At 44.8% G+C, this 20,847-nt stretch overlaps 1 protein-coding gene across 6 annotated transcripts in view; it reads left to right on the forward strand.

Moving 5' to 3' along the window:
* SVIL (supervillin) overlaps positions 1–20,847 on the forward strand; it is a 239,004-nt gene that overhangs the window by 44,891 nt on the left and 173,266 nt on the right. For all 6 annotated transcript variants that reach the window (XM_061177683.1, XM_061177718.1, XM_061177677.1 and 3 more), the window contains one exon: positions 18,519–18,620. The gene's annotated coding sequence lies outside the window, so the exon portion shown is untranslated. The remainder of the gene's footprint in view (positions 1–18,518; positions 18,621–20,847) is intronic.

A 20,847-nucleotide genomic window follows, 5' to 3' on the forward strand; every position in this document is an offset into this window, starting at 1 on the left:
GGACCGTCCCTTCATCCATGAACTTCTTGCTGGGCTGACACAGCGGCTGCTGTCGTCCCTGACCGCTGGTCTGTGGGGTGGGATCACTGATGCTTGGTCCCCTCGGAGGGGCTGGGGAGGCGTGTGCTGTGTTGCCACTGCCTTGGCCACCGTGGGTTAAGCTGTCAGCTCCTGAGGGCGTTTCCAGGATGCTTACAGGCGTGATGTGGAAGGGAGGCGAGGGCTGAGAGGCAGCATGGTGTCTGGTGGGACCGCGCTTGCTGTGTTCACCAGCCCCTCCCAGGAAGCGTCTCTGATGGATGGGCTGTAGTTGGGGGGAGAGGCGAGGCAGGAAGGGCGTGTGCTGGTTGTCACAACGGAGCCTTGCCCTCGGGTCTGAGAGGAAGCGTGTGGTTGAGTCACGTGGCGGCAGAGTGTCTGTCCCTGATGGGGGTTAAGGCGGCCCTGGCCCAGCCCTGCTCTGTTTAAGTAAATAAAGGAGCGCAGACAGCGTGGAATGTGAGTTGCAGCAGGTGAGGAGTCTGGCTGATGGAAAGTCAAATCTAATAATATCTTTGAGTAGCTGCCCTGAGGCTCAGTTTTGGTTGTTGGCTCCCCCCTCCCAGGAGATCACAAGGAGGAGGGCAGGAGGCAGACTCTTCCAGAACCTCTGTGCTAAGTGAGTTTACCTGGAGAGGGCATTGTAGGTACAAGACTTTAACCACAAGGCACAGTAGGAGTTGCCTTCTGGTCAGCTGGTGAGAACCTTTGAGCCGGTCATGAGATACTAATTAAATCAAACCGTGGACTTACTCTCCTCCCCCCCCCCCACTCCTCTTCTGCTTCTCCTTCTCCTTCTCCTTCTCTCTCTGTCTCTCTCCCTCTCTCTGTCTTTGTCTCTCTCTGTCTCTGTCTCTCTGACTCTCTCTCTGTCTCTGTCTGTCTCTGTCTCTCTGTCTCTGTCTTCTCTGTCTGTCTCTCTGTCTCTGTCTCTCTGTGTCTCTCTCTCTCTGTCTCTGTCTCTCTCTGTCTCTGTCTCTCTGACTCTCTGTCTCTGTCTGTCTCTGTCTCTCTCCCTCTGTCTCTCTCTCTCTGTGTCTCTCTCTCTCTGTGTCTCTCTCTCTCTGTCTCTGTCTCTCTCTGTCTCTGTCTCTCTCTGTCTCTGTCTCTCTCTCTCTCACACACACACTATAGAAACTGTCAAGCCCGCCCCTGTCAGGCTCTGTGCTAAGGCAGCCGGAGTCTGTCTCGCCATCACCGACTATTTGTGAAGTCCTCACTCTGTGTCCCATACTTACTGCCAGCTTCTCCTCCCTCCTCTGCTGCGTGTGCCCTGAGCCTCGCTCTCCAGCCCTTCCACGCTCTTCTGCTCCGTTCTCCCCATGTCATCCCTTCCCAATTTCACCTGCCCGCTCCCTGCCCCGCCCCCGCCTCCAGGAAGCCCACCGGCTTGCAGCTCTGCAGAGCCTGGTGCTGCCCCGGGAAGGCTCTAGAGGGGCGAGCCCGGCAGGTGATGACCGGCAGGCTGGGGAGTCAGGAGCCTCGGCCGCGACCACCTTGTCCCTCCCTCCCCTTGTCCGCTTGCACTGGACTCTGTCACCCTCCCGGGATGCTCAGGGCACTTGTTAGCGCCTGAGTCTCCGGCTGCAGTCTCAGGGCTGACGTCTAGTCTCAGCCGGCATAGAGAGCCCTCTGATGCAGGCTTCCATCCCCACCCGGTTGTCCCATGTCCTAGTCACGCCTTCTGAAAATGCCAGGCGCAGCCTCAACCTCACGACCTCGCACACGCTGTCCCTGCAGCCTGCAGTGCCCTTCCCCTTCCTCCTCAGTGGGCTGAACCTGACCGGTCACTGAAGCTGTCACCAGGGCCCTCCCCCAAGAAGCAAGGGAGGTCAGGTGCACCTGTTGGGAGAGGGGCTTCTGGGCCCCCTGGACAAAACTCATCTCAGAGTATTCGTGCCAAATGGTGTGTTTTTGACGCCAATCTCCGCTGAACAGACTTTGATAAAGGCGGGACTGGATCCCTGGCCTGTGACGTCATCCCTCACACACAGGTGTTTAGAAAGTGTCTGCTCTCTGACTGTTGATTCTTAAGACTTCCACCCTACACTCAGTGCTTTTTGTTTTAGGTTACTGTTTTTCTAACCAAGTATTTAATAAAGAAGGCCCATCTGATGCAGAGGGAGACAGGGCACGTAGATCGGGGTTGCCCTTCTTTCTTCAGGCAGCTTCGATGGCTTTATCAGCAGCTTTTCTCCCAAGGCTGTGCTGTGTGGGTTGATCACTACATTTGAGACTTTAGTAGAAGTTTAGAGGAACAAGAGAATCCCTGCGTTCCCACAAACACCTGTGGAGCCAGGTGTTTTTCATTTTACACGTGGGCGACTGTGAAAAACCACTGCCAGGAGGTGGCCACGCCTCCCATCAGCTCCAGTCAGCTCCTGGTCCCCTCTTCCTGAGTATGAGGGGAGAACCGTGGTGGAGCGGAGAGCAAGGAGGGTGTTGTCATACTGCCAGCTCTGGAGGCTTCTGTTGTGTGTAGTTATCCCTGTCTGGACAAAAGCTTGTTCTCCGTACTCAAAGTTGGTTGGCTGCATCCTGTGGACATAACTCCTCCAGGGAACGGTGTCTTAGCTTACCTCTGACATACAGCTGCCAGTCACAAATGCAGGGCTCAGGTGAGATTCTAGACCTGTCGTCTTGCAGATAAGCAGACTCTGGCTTCACTGCTGCGATCACAAGCATTTCTTCACTAATAGACTGAAGGGGCTGGAAAGGCTGCTCTCTGGGGTGCCTTCTTGCTTGCGCGATTTGGGGTTCTCTGGGTTGAAGGTGGAGCATTATGATAGGATGCATGTAGACTGGGAGCATCAAATATGAATGACGTTTACTATAATTAACAAATCTTTGTGTAGCACTTGGGCAAGGGGGTTTGATCCCTCACAAGAACAGAAGGATGGAGGAAAGGGCATGGTTTTCCCTTCACTTGGAGGGGGCACAGGTGGGAGAAAAGTCAGTTTTATTCTTAGAAGAGCTGAGGGGATGAATGGAACATGGTTTGATGGAGAGGAAATGGCAACTACGGAGGGACTGGTGGCAGAACAGAGGTGGTGCGCTTCTGGCAGCCGCCGGGGAACCGCAAGGGTAGGAGAAACATGCTAGTAAGGGGTCGTGGTGTTCAGCTTTCACACTGCATCATGCATATGACCTGGGCTTATTGAACTGATTGCTACAAAGATATGTGTGGTAGGAAGAATCGTGACTCCCCAAAGAATCATGGTTCATGTCCTAATCCACCGAAGCTATGCATATATTAGGTTACATGGCAAATAGGAAGGTCTCAGCGGACCTTGAGATGGGGAGATTATCCCAGATGATCCAGGTGGGTGCAGTGTAATCACAGGGGTCCTCTGACGTGATGGAGGGACACAGGAGAGTGAGTGTCAGAATGATGCCATAAAGTCTCTGTGCTTTGCTGCTTTGAAGATGAAGGAGGGGCCATGAGTCAAGGAATGCAGGTGGCCTCTAGAAACTGAAAAGGCAAGGAAGTGGATTCTCCCGTGGAGCCTCCAGAAGAGATGCAGCCCTGCTGACACCTTGATTTTTAGGCCAGTGAGACCCATTTCAGACTTCTAACCTCTAGCACTGTAAGATAATAAACTTGTTTTAAGCCACCAAGTGTATAGTAATTTGTTACAGCAGCAATGGGAAACAATCCAATACGGAAACCTGTCTCTACTTTGGAAATGTGAGACCCTCTTAGTTATTTATGAAATATAATGGAAAATTTATGGAAGATAAATAACTCAGAGAAGAATCTTGTCAAAATGAATTCTAAGCTCTAAGTTAATTTATTTTTGTAAAGTGAGGGCAAGAACTTTATTTCTTCACTCTTATACCCTCACTGCCTAGTTCATTTTTAAAATTCATTTTTAAACAAATGAATCTCTTCATTTAAATCCATGAAAAACCAAAACAACTATCTTTTCAAAGGAATTATTGGATGCTAAAGTGTATCACTATGATTAGAAATCTTAAATTCAGGCTCTTGTTTTAGACAAAGAATATCATACTTTACATTGTCATTCAAAGATGAGAGGTTTGGTTCGAGAATTTTTTTGTAAGTTGTTGGGTGTAAACAGGAATCACTTTTGCTTTCTTGGGTTCTAGGAACTTCCTTGTACCTACACAAGGAAGGAGTGTTAACTTGCCCTTTGCCTTGTCAGTAAAGCAGCTGTAATATGTAGCAAGCTGTGGCCTTAAATCCACGACACCCCAGCCCCCCGCCCACCAAAGTGCTCGTTGTTTGTGACACTTAGTTTGGGAAGCCTGGTACTATATACTAATCTATTATAAATGATCTTTGCCTGGCATCTTTTAGAATTACAAATACTTCTAGTGTTCATTTGCTATTTCTTGACTCACTTATTTTCTGAAAAAAAAAAAATCTTTGCTAGGATTTCGCTATGTGTCAGGCCCTGGGGAAACAAAGGTAACTCAGATATGGCACTTCCCAGAGAAAGCCACCTTCTAGATGGGAAGAAAGACAAGTGTGTAGATAATGAGAGGACGGAACAGCCAATATTGAAGTAATTTGTGATGCCAAGAGGAGGAAAATTCCAACTCTGCAGGGAGAACAGAGCCGAGAGGAAGAGACTGAAGGTCCAGAAGGAACTTGGCAACTTGAAGGGACAAGTATTAACTGCCTACTGAGTCCCAGCACTTTTACATGTAACTTTATCATTTCATTTTTACCCTGAGAAAAATAATATTCTAATGAAGTATCTTTGCAAAATCACAGAGTGAGATTCATAATCATTGTCTTCTAAGCTGTTCGTTTTAAAGCAGAGGTGGGCAGACTTTCTGTGAAGGGCTAGATGGTAAATATTTCAGGCTTTGGGGGCCATACCGTCTCTGTCACAACTATTCAACTCAACTCTTGTGGCAGGAAACCAGCCATATAGAATATGGAAAGAAATGAGCATGGCTGTGTGCCAATAAAACTTTATTGACAAAAATGGACAGTGGGCTGGATATGGCCCAGGGGTTGCAGTTTGCTGATCCCTGTTCTAGAACAGCCATTATAGCTACTGTTTTGCTTTAGAATATTTCAGGAGAGGGAGATTATAGGTTTCATTAGCTTTACAGGTGGGTCAGTGACAGTTTCAAAAGGGGTTATAGAATCTCACCAAGAAACAGTAGCAGACTGGATTAATAATGGAGGTTCAGACAGACCCAATTGTCTAACATTTCACATCGTCATGGTTAATATTGAACAGACCTCTGGGAATCCAGATATAATCCATCTTTAGGTCATTATAGACGAGTCCAAAGAGAAAACCACACTAATCAGTCTTGGCAGAGGATTTGACAGTGTGTGGGCATGTGTGTGTTTTAACTCTGAGATTTAAAAAAAAAAAAATGGAAATAAAGAAGATTTGTCTGGAACCACTGGGAAGAAATAAGGTAAATATCTGAACGGATGACCTGGGAGAAGCCTAGAGTGTAAAGTCTCAATACGGCTGTCTTCTGGAAAAAGGCAGAAACATCTGGTTAGTATAACAATGAGGGGTGATGTGAAAGGAAATCCCAAGTCCAGATTAGAAAAGCAGAATACATCTTGACATCTTAAAGCAACAAGCCAGAAAAAAATCTGTCCTTAATAGCTAACAGTGGGACTTCCCTGGTGGCGCAGGGGTTAAGAATCCACCTGCCAATGCAGGGGACACGGGTTCGATCCCTGGTCCGGGAAGATCCCACATGCCGCAGAGCAACTAAGCCTGTGCGCCACAACTACTGAAGCCCGCGCGCCTAGAGCCCGTGCTCCGCAACAAGAGAAGCCACCGCAATGAGAAGCCCGCACACCGCAACGAAGAGTAGCCCCTGCTCGCCACAACTAGAGAAAGCCCGCGCGCAGCAATAAAGACCCAACACAGCCAAAAATAAATAAAATAAAATATATAAATTTATTTTAAAAAATAGCTAATAGTGTGGGAAAGGTCACTAAATTAAGAGATTTTGAGTTTCTTAATTTGATTTCTTAATCCTTTAGAGCAAAACAGTGAATTTTTTGGAGAAGAGATCTTTCCAAGAGTATATCCTGAGAGATACAGGGTGGTAGGAAAACACCTGGAAAACCATTAAAGAACTTCAAAAATGGGACACCGGGAAGCCATTTAGGTCACCTGTCCCAGCCCTACGTGACTAAAAGGACATTTTTCTCTTGGCTGATGAGAGAGAACTTGAACGAGTGTGGTTACATTGGGGAGCTTATTTCTTTTGAGTAAAACTTAAAAAATCAAAAGCAGACAAAGTTTATAAGATGGTTACAAATGTGGGTGGTTCCAGCTGGATGGAAACATCTTCTCACCAACAGGAATCGGTTGAAAGGGTGTTGATTGTCTCCAGAGGTCCCCACGCTTGGCGCCCCCAAGTGTGTTTTGATCTGGTTCCCCATCCGGCTCTGTGCTGTTTCTCTTCAGGTTGACTTGGGGGAAAGAGGGAGGAAAAGATGGAAAATATGGGAGTTGATATCTTCCTGGAAGACGCTGTGGAGAGGTTAGCAGGCTGAGTTATTCCAACCAAAACAAGTTAAACTTTTCCTTGTGTTTTGGATCCTAGATACGAATCTTGTCTTGGATGAGACAGATGTGGTGCTGGGGACGTGCACGGCGTCCTGAGCTTTGGTGACTTTCCTGCCCCTCACTCTTCCTTACAGGAATCAAACATGCTCCAGCTGTGCGTTTATTTGCCCTTTCTGGCCTCTTTCTAAGTTCCATGCAACTTCATAAAACTCAGAAAGAGTTTCCTCAACACAGGAATCTTAGGACTACTTGAAGAAAATAATCTGTAAAGCAGATAAATGTTTTGATGTGGATTACATCTAACAAACAGTGTTTATCGCAAAGGCTTTAACGTGTAAGCCAATTAAAGGGTCTTATAATTTGACTTCTCTTTCCCGTCAGACAAAGCTTTTTTGTAATGTAAATATAGTAAGGAATAGCCATACTCTACAATCTTGCTGACATTCTTTTCTTTTAGCAAGGGTTAAATAAGGGGGATCTTCAAAGCCTTGGTGATACATTACAGAAAGCTTTGAAGTTTTTATTAGCTTCCCTGGAAATCTTTGTTTCCTGGAAAGTTCGTTTAATGGTATATCTAGTTTCTTACACAAATCCATTTCTTAGCTGTCTATAGTGAATTACCTAGTTAGTGGGAATGCTACTGCAAGATAAAATTAATGTCTAAACTGGTCCTGAGTCAGTTATTTCCACTGCAAAGCTTATGTAGTCATAAGGTACGATGTTACTTAGGTCAGATTAACCTTTCTTTATCTTAATTCACCTCTTGAACTCCCTGAAAGCAACATAATTTACATTTCCTAGCAACTCAGGCGGCTGCTCCTGTGTATGGAACTAACCTCCTGCATCAGCACCGTCATCTTGCATCTCAGTCGGTGGCGCCATCCTGCACCCAGGGTCCAGTCTGCCCTTCCTCTCTGCATCTCCTCCTCCGTTGCCACCCAGTTCGGGGCCGAGTGGCCCCACCTGCCTGGCTGTGGTAGCCTCCTATCAAGTTCCCTGCTTCTTCTTTCCCTCTTCCCCATCTACCTACCCCCCAAAGTCTGTTTTCCTCAGGGCAGCTAGACTGATTCTTTAAAACTAAATCAAGATCACTGTCTCCCTGGCCCACCCCCTGCAGTGCCTTCTGGTAACGCCGAATCAAACCCCAGGTCCTTCCCTGGCACAGGGCCTCTAGGACCTGTGCTCACCTGCATCCGCCGGACGTTGCCTGCTGGCTTCCCCGGCGCCCTTCCTGCCGCTCACTCGGCTCTGGCCACACCGGCCACCTTGCTAGTCCCACCCCCATCTCAAAGCTTGAAACTTCGCACTGGCCCTTCTTTCCCCCTCCTGAACCCTCTCCCTCCACATACCCACCAGCCTTCTGGCCATTTCTTCCATGTCTTTGCTCAGAGGTGACCGCCTCAGAGACCTGACCATTTTATCTACACGAGAAACCCCCAGCCTCTTACCCTGCTTTTCCTTCCTTCCTGCTCTAATTAGTGGACATTCGGTCTCTTACTGATTCATCACTTGGTTTATTTGTCCATTCACTTATTTATAGTTCATCTGTCCCTCCCAAGAGAATGTAAACTCCATAAGGACAGGGACTTAATGATAAACATGTATCTTTCATGCCTCACACACGTAGGCAATCAAGACGTATCTGCTGGGTACTGTATGAAGGAAAGAACCAGAATCGTTCACAGTGCTTTTGGTCTGCACATGTAGAGCAAGTCATTCAGCAGTTACGTTGTTCAATGGGACCGTGATATTTTTGATTTTCCTACCGTAATAAGGTTTCCAATTCAATAATCAGGGTGTATCTTAGATTTAGCTCTTGCCTAAAGCTCTTAGCAGTGACCTTGGTCGACCTTCAGTGTAGTTCAATATATGGAACATAGGTACCGTATGGACATAAGGACCTGGACTTCCTGGTGATGTAATGGTTTTAGAGTGGCAATGTGTCCACGGACAGAGCCGCTGGCGTCTTACTTGCCTTCTTAGCGATTAGCAGGCACGTATATAGCACAAGGAAAAAAGAGCCAATACTCATGTCTATTTTTAGTACGGTAGAGTTCCCATAATTATCTAAACACTAAGAGGTTACTTTAAGAAATGTTATCAGACTAACGGAGCTTTTTCTCCTACCGGTGAGCAGCTAATCATCTTCCTGTAAATATTATATGAGAAGAAATTGGGGGAGGGGGTACATACAGGAAGGTGGATAAATGGTCTGTAGACCCTTGTAGACGATACTAAGAGCCCCATTCCATGAGATAATTTTGTCAGCATAATTGCTCTGAGCTGCTTCTAAAAAGTCAGATGTATTGATTCATAATTTACGTTCAGTGAAATTCACTCTTTTTAAAAGCGTACAGCTATGAGTTTCAATATGTGCGTACAGTTGTGTAACCACCATAATCAAAATATAAGTTTTCATCCCCCTGAAATGTTCCTCATGCCCCACTGTAATCACCGAGCCCCGACCCCTGGCAACCACTGATCTGTTTTCTATCCTTACAGTCTTGCCTTTTCCGTCATGCCCTATGAGTGGAATCATACAGTCTGTCGCTGTTGAGATGCACCAGCGCTGTTGTGTGTTATCGGTAGTTTGTTCCTTGTTATTACTGAGAAGTGTTGCATTGTGGGTGTAGAGTTTGCTGAGCCAGTCACCAGGTGAAGGACATTTGCGTTGTTTCAAATTTGGGGTGATTATGACTAAAACTCCAATAACAGTCATGTATAGGTTTTTATGGGAACATACATTTTCATTTTTTCCCGAATAAAAGCCTAGGAGTGGGGTTTCTGGGTCATATGGTAAGTATGTGTTTAGCTTTATAAAAACCTGCCAAACTGATCTCCAGAGTGGCTGTTTCCTCTTCCCACTAGGAAGGTGTGGGAGTTTCCTGAGCTGCTTTCTAACCCTCAGGGTCGATGCCCAGAGGATTTTGCCTTCTTGAAGAGAAACCTCGGGATTTATCTCTCCCCTCTTCTCCCCTCAGTTCTGTGTTCCAGTCTCTTCTACTTGGACCTTTAAGTTACTTTCTATTTAAAAGTCTTTCCGCTCTTCCTTGTTGCCTGAGTTTCCTTTTTCTTTATCACACCCGTGCAGTGCCTCGTACCCAGCAGATACTAAGTACACACCTGTTTGACTTGGTTGTCATAAACTAGATTAAACCGATCTCCAGGGCAGAGACGGCCCATAGTGGGACTTTGGTGCATGTTTTAGCAGGCTCATGGGGTATCTGCGCAAGGTGGGTGAGCCCTGCCCCAAGACCTAGGGAGAGATTCCTATTATTTCCCTCCTGGCAATAAGGCATCGCCCACAAAGTGTGGGATATAAAACTGGGTTTGGACTGCCACAGTGGTGAAGGGTGGAGAAGTCAGAACCAAATCTGTGGTTACTATAAGGTGTATAGATTTAGCTTGGAGACACCAGCCATGAAATGTGCAGGATCTTGTGAGAAGGCTTTTCTTTCTCTTAAAGATTTTACCTTATTGGTTTTTTTTTTTTTTAAACATTTATTTTTTAGCACCTTTAATTATTATTTATTTATTTATTTTTTGGGCTGTGTTGGGTCTTCGTTTCTGTGCGAGGGCTTCCTCTAGCTGCGGCAAGCGGGGGCCACTCTTCATCGCAGTGCGGGCCTCTCACTATCGCGGCCTCTCTTGTTGCGGAGCACAGGCTCCAGACGCGCAGGCTCAGTAATTGTGGCTCATGGGCCTAGTTGCTCCGCGGCATGTGGGATCTTCCCAGACCAGGGCTCGAACCCGCGTCCCCTGCATTGGCAGGCAGATTCTCAACCACTGCGCCACCAGGGAAGCCCTACCTTATTGTTTAATCACTGGTGAAGCATAGCGTAGTGGTTAAGAGTGAGAGCTCTGCAGACAAACTCTGCTACTGACCGCCTGTGTGACCTTGGGAACCTCTCAATGCCTTGGTTTCTTCATCCGTAGAGTGGGGATAATAATAGCAGTGAGGAGTGATGATAAATGGTTGATATGTACCTCGTGCTTAGAACAGTGCCTGGCTGCTATGAAGCGCTATAGGAGTATTAGTCGCTGCTGTTATTGTTATTAACTAAACTTTACCCCTAATACTCTGAAAATGTGCGTTTTTCATGCATTTGTGACACTTTCACGGATGTCAGGTTCTAGTTACTTGATCAAAGAATGATTAAAATTCAGTGAACAGAGAGGGAGTGAGATAAATTAGGAGTTCGGGATTAACAGATACACACTACTGTATATAAAAGAGATACACAACAAGGACCCACTGTATAGCACAGGGAACTCTACTCAATATCTTGTAATAATCTATATAGGAAAAGAATCTGAAAAAGAATAGATATACGTATAACTGAATCACTTTGCTGTACACCTGAAAATAACACAACTTTGTAAATTAACTATACTTCAGTTTAAAAATCAATCAATCAATTTAAAAAAATAAAGATTCCGTTACCAATGAGCAGCGGAGTTCGCAGCATTACCTGGCATAACCATCAGTGGCTGATCATCCCCAGAGGTGTGTACTTATCCTCAGTATGCTGACTCAGGTCACGTTAAGTGGCCTCAGTTCTCCGGTCTCACTTGCTTATTTCTTTTACTTTTGGAAGCTCGGGGAGGGTGTGGTTTCTGAGTAATGCTGTTCCCTCCATCAGGATGTCCCTGTGTCCTCCATGTGAAGGGCTGAGTCCACCAGTTTGCTCACTAGGTCAGGGTTAGAAGTTTGGGCACAAGAGTTTCAGTCATTTCTCTCTCATTTCCTAATTTCTGTGTTGGCACCTCCATACAAAAATGGTTTCTTCTAGCCCTTTTAGCAACTTTTTCCTGATGTTGCTTCATCGGGCCACCTCTCCAAGGAACAGACCTGACTTGGCTTTCCCCTTTGGGACCTGTGCTTTCGGGGGGGGTCCAGTAAGTTGCCTCTGTGTTTGGGGGCCACCACCTGAGGGCTAGAGCAGGTGGTCCCAGGGACCAGTGGGCGAGCACGCAGCCAGCAAGTGTGCCCGGCAGGCCTGCCCACGGGGGCCCCCGCCTTGACACAGCCCTGCTTCTCCCCTGCCCTTCAGAGTTACCACAGAGGCTGGAGGAATTCACAGGCAGTCCTCGCTTCATTGCATTTCACAGATGCTGTGTTTGCTTTTGACAAACTGAAGGTTTGTAGCAACCCCGCGTTGAGCAAGTCTGTGGGCGCCTTTTTCCAAGAGCATTTGCTCACTTCCTGTCTCTGTGTCACATTTGGTAGTTCTCGCAATATTTCACACTTTGTCATTATTCCTGTGTTATGGTGATCTGTGATCAGCGGTCTTAGATGTCACTACTACGACTGGCTGAAGGCTCAGATGATGGTTAACATATTTTAGCAAGAAAATATTTTTTAATTAAGGTATGCGCACTTTTTCAACATAACGCCGTTGCACACTTAACAGACTACAGTGTAGTGTAAACATAACTTTTATGTGCGCCGGGAAACCAGCAGCCTCGTGTGGCTCACTTGATCACAATATTCACTTTATTGCTGTGGCCTGCGTGCTGTTCTGAGCGTCGTCTGCAGGCTGAATCGTGACTCGTAAGGGTGCTACTTTAAATGTCCGTAAGTGCTGTGACTTATAAGATATAAACCTGTGAGATGCATCGCTGAATTCATAGCAGCCTTTTGACATTGTCTTACTAAACACACAACTGCTGGTGTGCTACGGATAAGAGGCAATGTTGGCGTTGAAAGGGGGCTCCTCATACTTGAAGCTTTTGAGACCCACATCTGTAACAGGCACCCAGAGATGAGAGAGAGGAGGGTCCCACCTTTATAACCTAATCACCTCCCAAAGGCCCCACCTCCAAATACCATCACAATGGGGATTAGGATTTCAACAGATTAATTTTGAGGGACACATAGCTCTATATTTGGATGCTATAAACAATATGAAATCATATTCCCAAGCACATATATCTGTCAAACAGCAAGCTGAGTTTTCCTTCAAGGTTTGTTTGCTACTTGTTTATTTATTTTGTGGTTGCTCTTAGGCAAGTAGTAGGAGACACCAAAGAATTTGAAAAAAAATGTATGAGAGAACTTAAAATTGAGAATTCAGCCCATTAACTTAATTTTTCTGCTTGCAATTTTGGATGACACGTACATCCTTTGAACTGTGGAGCGGAACACCTCCCAGGGTTTTACAGGAGCATATTTGAAAATGCATGAGGACCTGACATGGCCTTTTAAGAACCTGTGCTGTAATGGGACACATGGGAAGCCCACCTGGTGGCAGCATAAAGCCCATAAAGTGGGAAGCGTGTCCCCATAGGAAGGTGTCCCCAAGGACAGAGGGGAGGTGGTGTTTCTGGATGTCACCAGGGAGGATTGTGTGCTTATTTTAGCTCCCTCTCCTTCATGTGTCCCCACGTCAGTTGCTATTTTGACTGTGGGCATCTTCCTGCAGCTGGTGGCGTGCTGATTGCCAGACGCCCTCCCAGGGGAGTGAGCTGCCCTGTGCCGCTGGTTCCTGTCGGTCTCTCCGCATCTCCTTGAGCACTGGACTCGGGGCTGTGAAATACTACAAAGATACAAGATCAGAGACCTGCTTATAACAACGCACAGTCCATTTTAGAGAAAAAAAATACATAAGAAGTTCTCTTCGTTAAGAGAAGTGGAGGACAAAAAGTTGGCACAGTCAAATTGTACCTCGAAATATATTTAACATACCCTTATTTAGTGAAAATGACCAACATTTACTTAGTAAAAGAATCCAGTATTTAGGAAAATACTCAATGTTCTATGGATGTTATCCTAATGTGTAAAAATAGTACAAGAGTAATGGTTCAGGATCACAAAATCTCTGATAAATTACTTGACAAATAAAATGGGCCATTTTAGTACTCTTAAAATGGTCTATTATTTATTCTTGATCCAAGCTTCCTGTACCCACCCCCAATTCCATATTAAAACGAAGCCTAGGCAGCCTCAGTGTATCATTGCCAGCGGTCGGTCCTGCGCTCTTTCTAGAGGCGGCCGGGGCCCAGGATCTTTGGGGGGGCCCTCTCCCTCAGCATCTTTGCTGCCTCACCTCCTATGGCACCTATGCCTGTTGTCATTTCTCGTCTGCCTCTAGCCTTGGCTTCTGCTTGTGCCAGCCCGGTCACTTGCTAATGGTTTTTCCATCAGCTTGCGTGGTCCTGGCATTGATGCTAACAGAATGTCACTTCGGCTTGGGCACCAGTATTGTAAGTGCCTATCTGGGGGCTGATGGAACTGGGCTGTCCCCACACTGTCACAGACCCACACAGATGTGCGTAGGTTTTCGTAGTGCCGGTCAGTGGACACCTTCTAATAGGCACGTGATTTTTCTTATTTGGAGACATTTATTTTTTATAAGTGTCCAAATAATTAAAATGATTACTATTTTTAAATTGTTATTATTATTACTATTATTGCTGTGACTAAACCAACCCACGATGGTTGAGAATGAACTACAGTCGTCGTTTTAACCAGGTGTTTGGCACGAATTGAGGAGGGAGAGAGGTCCCTGAGGAGGAAGGGAGGCAGTCAGGGAAGCCTCCTAGGACCCAGAGGCCCTCTGAGCTGAATCCTGGAAGGTGTCTTGAGGTTTGTTGTGGGAGTGTGGAGGAAGTGCCTGTGGCTCTAGGAAAATATCTTCAAGAACCTCCTTTCTTGGTCTAGGCATCCAGGGAGAGAAAGATGGGAGAAAGTAGCCAGAGAGAAAGTTGGGTCTGGGGAAACCTCATCCCTAGAGTCGGTAAGGGGGGACTCTCAGAGGCCTGGTGGGGGGATGAGACTCTGGTCAATACTTTGAACCCAGAGGCACCTGACACTGTGGTAGTTGGGTGCCGTTGGTCCTCCGTGTCCACGGGTCCTGCATCCCTGGATTCAACCAACTGCAGATCAAAGATATTGGGGAAAAAAATTCCAGAAAGTTCCAAAAAGCGAAACTTGAATTTGCTGCCTACCGGCAACTATTTACAAAGCATTTACATTTTATTAGGTATTATAAGTCATCTAGAAATGAGTTAAAGTATACCGGAGGATGTGCATAGATTATATGCAAATACTATACCACATTTTTCTGTTTTCTAAATTTAATTTTTAAAATTTTTAATTAAAGTATAGTTGATTTACAATGTATTAATTTCTGCTGTACAGCAAACTGATTCAGTTATACATATATATATGTACACATTCTTTTTTTAATATTCTTTTCCATGATGGTTTATCACAAGATGTTGAATATAGTTCCCTGTGCTCTACAGTAGGACCTTGTTGTTTATCCATCCTGTATATAATAGCTTACATCTGCTCACCCCAACCTCCCACTCCATCCCTCCCCCAACCCCCTCCCCCTTGGCAACCACCAGTCTGTTCTCTATGTCTATGAGTCTGTTTCTATTTCGTAGATAAGTTCATTTGTGTCATACTTTAGATTCCACATATAAGTGATATCATATGGTATTTGTCTTTCTCTTTCTGCCTTACTTCACTCAGTATGATAATCTCTAGGTCCATCCATGTTGCTGCAAATGGCATTATTTCATTCTTTTTTATGGCTGAGTAGTATTCCATTGTATATATGTACCACATCTATTACTACACCACTTTCCATAAGGCATTTGAGCATCCATGGATTTTGATATCCAAGGGGGTCAGAACCAATCCCCTTCAGATACGAAGGGCCGACTGTAACATGTGACTACAACTCACCGAAATGTCCCTTCCCTGTGGACACCTCCACTGCACCTCCTGTCAGACCTGGCTTTTGAAACGTTAAGATAAAAGCCTGTCTTTCTCTGCCATAATCTCCCCTCCAGATGCAATTGGTCTAGAGTTAGTGACAGAGTCCTGTCAGAGTTTTTGCGTAGAGATAATCATCTGAAAGTCCAGTGAAAGTTTATTTTTGACCAGGAAGATATGCTTTAGAAGGATGGAGAGAGCCCTGGAGAGACTGGACAAGCCCACTGGGCCTGACCTTGAGCTGGGCGCCTCTTCCTGCTGCACTAAAACCGTATCGATTCTTCCAGTGCCCCGTTCTCCTCTGGAATCTTCTCTGCTTTTATACAGGTTTGACTAGTTTAATTAAACTTCAACCTGTCACTTAGTTTTGACCCTTGCCTCACTATGGGCTTGCTCTTTTGGTTTTTTTCCCCCAAGTTATCATGGGTGCACTGAAGCCGATATATTGTTTTGTTTTCCTGCCGATGCTATATTCTGAAGTTTTATTATCTAGTGACCAAGGTTTCCCTTTGTCTTTAGACAAACCAGATTCCAAGAATGAAAGTGTTTCAGGTACGGGACTTTCAAACTCCTTCTTGGTCCGTGGGCTCACGATCTCCGCTGGAGCTTTTCTTCTTTCTCACCCCCTGGTAGTAGAGCCCCAAGGGGATCCCTCTGTACATGCGAGGTTGAGACCCCCAGCTCTAGAGGGTACCAGGGGCTGTATACCAAGGACACAGGGATGCTCTCCGAAGAGAAAGAGAGACGAGTATGTCCTCTCCTGCCCTTGTCTCTTGGCTTCTTTTGGTTTTCTTGGCCTTTTTTCCTCTTGAAATAAGTTCATTTTCCCTTCCTTTGCAGCCAGTGTGGAAAGAGGGTCTCCTTCCTAAAGCAGGCACTTCCTCCCCAGTTTAGTACCTGCAGGAGGCTCAGGAGAAAGACAGGCTAACATTGGTCTAGCCCAGTTCCCAAGGCTCCAGGGCTTTTTAATAATAAGCAGATTTTTGGGGGAGGAAGGAAGGCAAATAAATTTTTTTGGCACAAAAAACAATCTCCTTAAACCCAATAGTCGGTCTGTGTTAACCACAACCGTCTTTGTGGCTTCAAGTCATGAGTTCACGGCTGTCTGAAGTTCACCGAGTGGCGGTAACAATGTTTTTTTGCTTTGTGGGAACTTCAAATGGTGGACTGCCCTCCACCCCCTCCTCCCCACAGGCTCACTTCCTTGTAAATTGCCTCTGCCTGGGCTTCTGGAGATGAACCCCGTTCTCTCTACAGGAGGTAAAAGAGGCTCTGGTAGCACGCCTCCCATATGCTTCCAAAACCTGGCTACTGACACCAGCTCTGACCTTTAGGATGCTGGCACGTTGCTGGCTGCTGCCCAGCTCAGGGCCTCTTGTACTTGAGTGAACTCTTTCCTAAGACGATGTTTTCCAAAGGTGATAGAAGCCAGTACTGCCTAGACATCCGGAAGAGAGAGGAAGAGGTGCCTCATTAGTCCCTAAAACAAAGACTTCCCAAAGCCCCTCTGTCTTAACCGCTAACCAACTAACCATTAACTAACTAACAGACCTAGGGCTTCCCTCTCTAGTCCGGGATCTCAGGCTGGAGCCTTGCTCATGTATGGTGCCTCTCTCCCAGGCTGAGTCATTGCAGTGCCACACAGGCAGCTGGCCTTTTGAGGGTGAAGAATGAGTGTACTTCCAGGGAAGTCATGCTGTATGCAAATTACTCACAGTTAGGAAAATCACACAGGGAAGTGCATCCTTCCCTCTGTCCTACTCTGTTGTACTTCCAGCACGGGTGGGGTTTTCCCTCTTTTCCCCAGCCTTTGAGGGAAATGAATGCTGAAGATTTTCTCTGCCTGGAATTAATGGCGCAGACCAGGTTCTAGCCCAGCCCCTCACTCCTGACGCCCTAGACGTGTTACTCTGGTCTCGACTTCTTTACCCAGCCTCTCTCTTTTTCTAAGGACCTGGGCCTTTGTCACTTCCCTCTCATTGTACACATCCAACTCCTCGATGAGTTCCAACCTACCCTCCTCTGTCTTTTCGAGTCTTCCTTTGTTACAAGGCTTCTTTCCCAAAGCCCCTTGTTTGGGTCTGATGTAAATTTGTGTCATAGAAAGAACTCATATTTACTCAAGATAGCTCAGCTTTTAGACCAAATGTCAAATTTCATCACCAGAGAAAAATCAGAGCTTTGGAGAACGATCACATAGAAATGATTTTATTCACTGAGTTTGAAATGAAGGAAAAAATGTATTTGTTTGTGTGTTTTTGCTTTCCTTTTTTTAAAATTCTATTTATTATTTTATTGAAGTATAGTTGATTTACAATGTTGTGTTAGTTTCAGGTGTACAACAAAGTAATTCAGTTTATATATATAAACTGAATTTATATATATAAATATATATAATTTATATAAATATATATAACACACACACATATATATATTCTTTTTCACATTCTTTTCCCTTATAGGTTATTACAAGATATTGAGTGTAGTTCCCTGTGCTATACAGTAGGTCTGTGTTGGTTATCTATTTTACATGTACTAGTGTGTATATGTTAATCCCAAATTCCCAATTTATCCCTCTCCCTCTTTCCCCTTTGGTAACCATAAGTTTGTTTTCTATGTCTGTGAGTCTTCTGTTTTGTAAATAAGTTAATTTGTATCATTTTTTAGGATTACACATGTAAGTAAGTTACATCACATGATATTTGTCTTTCTCTGGTTTACTTCACTTAATATGATAATCTCTAGGTCCATCCATGTTGCTGCAAATGGCATTATTTCATTCTTGTTTATGGCTGAGTAGTATTCCATTGTATATATGTACCACATCTTCTTTATCCATTCATCTGTTGATGGACATTTAGGTTACTTCCATGTCCTGGCTATTGTAAATAGTGCTGCTATGAACGTTGGGGTGCATGTATCTTTTCGAATTAGAGTTTTCTCTGGATATGTGCCCAGGAGTGGGATCGCTGGATCATATGATAACTCTATAAAAAATGTATTTTTAATTGAGTATTTTTTATAAGAGGTTTAAAAAGATATTCTAACCACTGCCTATAATTTGTAGTCACCGATGTAAGATGATTAATTGAAAGGGAAAAACCTCTTTAGAAGCAGATGAATCACAGCCATGTATCTTGCCTTGCTCATACATGTGGCTGTCTTATATTGTTTGCTGTTTTCTTTCTCAGATTTCCGAGTAGAAATTTTTCTTTCTCCTTTTGCAGGAAGAGTTGGAGTAGATGAGCTAGAAGACTGGGAGAGCTGAGACAGGGGGAGTTTTGAAGTCCTTCTCTGTCAGAAGCCATGATTTAAACATCAGCATTACGGTAAGTATTTAGAAAAAAATGTAACTGTTCTGTGGTTGACACATCATTGGTTTTGGCTGCAATTCTGAGAACAGGTTAAAGGACGTTGTGAAGGATGAGTTTGTTTAAATCACTTTCAACAAACCAGAGGTCTGAGAAAATTAAAGGTTCCTCAGTGATAAGTTATGGGACCACCAACATTCAGAGGGGAGAGCCATCTGACAAGTTGGAGAAATCTTTGTATCTCCTTAGTAGCCATGTGTTCCAATGTGTGAAAGCAAAGCAAAGCTTAATACACTGGGGTTTTCTTTTTGAACTGAGCTGTGGTCATGACAGAGCTTTCAGGGACTCCAAGTTAGACTTTTTAGAGGAGGGCAGAGCCAGGCACGGAAGGGAACAGAAACACCTTTCTAGGGACTGTGCTATCTGCCCTGCCACTCTGGGGCAGGATTTCTCAAAGTGTGTTCCATGGAACACACTTCTCTAGACTGTTCATGCAGTGGAGACAGGGCTATGAATATGGGTCTGTGCTCCAGTGAGTTTGAGAAACATTAAAGTTAACCTTCCTTCCTGAAGGGTCTCAGAAGTGGATGAGCCTCGTGACTCTCCATGGACGTGTGTAGTCGGCAGGGCTCACCAGAGTCCTGTGGAACTCTTCTTATAGGGCATCCTAAGTCCGGTGTTCATTTGTTCATTAAGTATTTATTAACACCTGCCACGCTCGTGTTAGATGCTAAAAGTACAGTGATAAAGAGATTGATGCTTGTGTCTAGATAGAAAATATGGTAAGAAGCAAGTGAGAGCAATTATTGATAGGCACGACAGCCAGAGGTTTAAGAGAATGGTCTCAGGAGTGATGGGCCCTGAGTTTGAATCCTGAGTCTGCCACTTATAAACTGCATGACTTTGAACAAGACACTTAACCTCTCGTTCAATTTCAACATCTGTGAAATTGTGTTAATAGCATCTACCTAGTAAGGTTGTTGTGAGGATTAAAATGATGCATTCATGCTGGCAAATACTAAACCTTATGCAAATGTGAGCAAATCTGTACTTAGAACAATAATGACTGCGTTGAAGGCATGTGAGGGCTGACTCGGGAGGAGATAGCAGTAGATGGGAACTTTGAATAGGGTGGTCCAGCACTGCCCTGAAGTACAGACCTGGAAAGATGAGCGATACTGAGCTGTGGAGATGGTATACGGAGAGAATACAGAGGCAAACACAATTGCACACGGGTATGTCTCATGCAGAGAAATTTGGAAATTTATTATGCAAACAAATTTGGAATTTGAGAAATTCCAATACCTCTTTAAGATAAAAAAACAAAAAAACTAGGGACTTCCCTAGTGGTCCAGTGGCTAAGACTCTGTGCTGCCAATGCAGGGGGACTGGGTTCAATCCCTGGTCAGGGAACTAGATCCCACATGCCACAACTAAAGATCCTGCATGCTGCAACTAAGACCCAGCACAGCCAAAATAAATAAGTAAATAAATAAATAAATGAAACAACAACAAACTAGGAATCGAAGGAAATGTCTTCAGCCTAAAAAGAGCACCTATGAAAACCCCACAGCTAACATCATACTTAATTGTGGACCGAAAGCTTTTCCCCTAATATCAGGATCAAGACAAGCATGCCCACTCTCATTACCTCTACTCAGTATTCTTCTGGGAGGTCTAGCCAGGGCAGTTAGTGAAGAATACGAAAGGCTTCTGGATTGGAGAGAACGAAGTGAAACTGTCTCTGTTTGCAGGTGACATGATCTTGGGTATGGAAAACCCTAAGGAATCCACTAAACTGTTAGAACTAATAGACACATTCAGAAAGGTTGCAGGATACAAGATCAATATACAAACATCAACTGTAATGCTGTACACTTAGAACAAACAATCTGAAATGAAATTAAGAAAATAATTCCTTTTACAATAGCATGAAAAAGAATGAAACACAAGCATACCTCGGAGATATTGCAGGTTTGGTTCCAGACCCCCACAGTAAAGTGAGTATCACGATAAAGCGAGTCACACAAATATTTTGGGTTCCCGGTGCATATAAAAGTTATGTTTACACTGTCTGTAGTCTATTAAGTATGCAGTGGCATTAGGTCTAAAGGAACAATGTACATGCCTTAATTAAAAAACGCTGCATTGCTAAAAAGTACCATCATCTGAGCCTTCAGCAAGTCATAATCTTTTTTCAATAGTAACATTAAAGATCACTGATCACAGATCACAATAACAAATG

This window comes from Eubalaena glacialis, chromosome 2 (genome assembly GCF_028564815.1).
Source record: "Eubalaena glacialis isolate mEubGla1 chromosome 2, mEubGla1.1.hap2.+ XY, whole genome shotgun sequence".
Classification (NCBI taxonomy): domain Eukaryota; kingdom Metazoa; phylum Chordata; class Mammalia; order Artiodactyla; family Balaenidae; genus Eubalaena; species Eubalaena glacialis.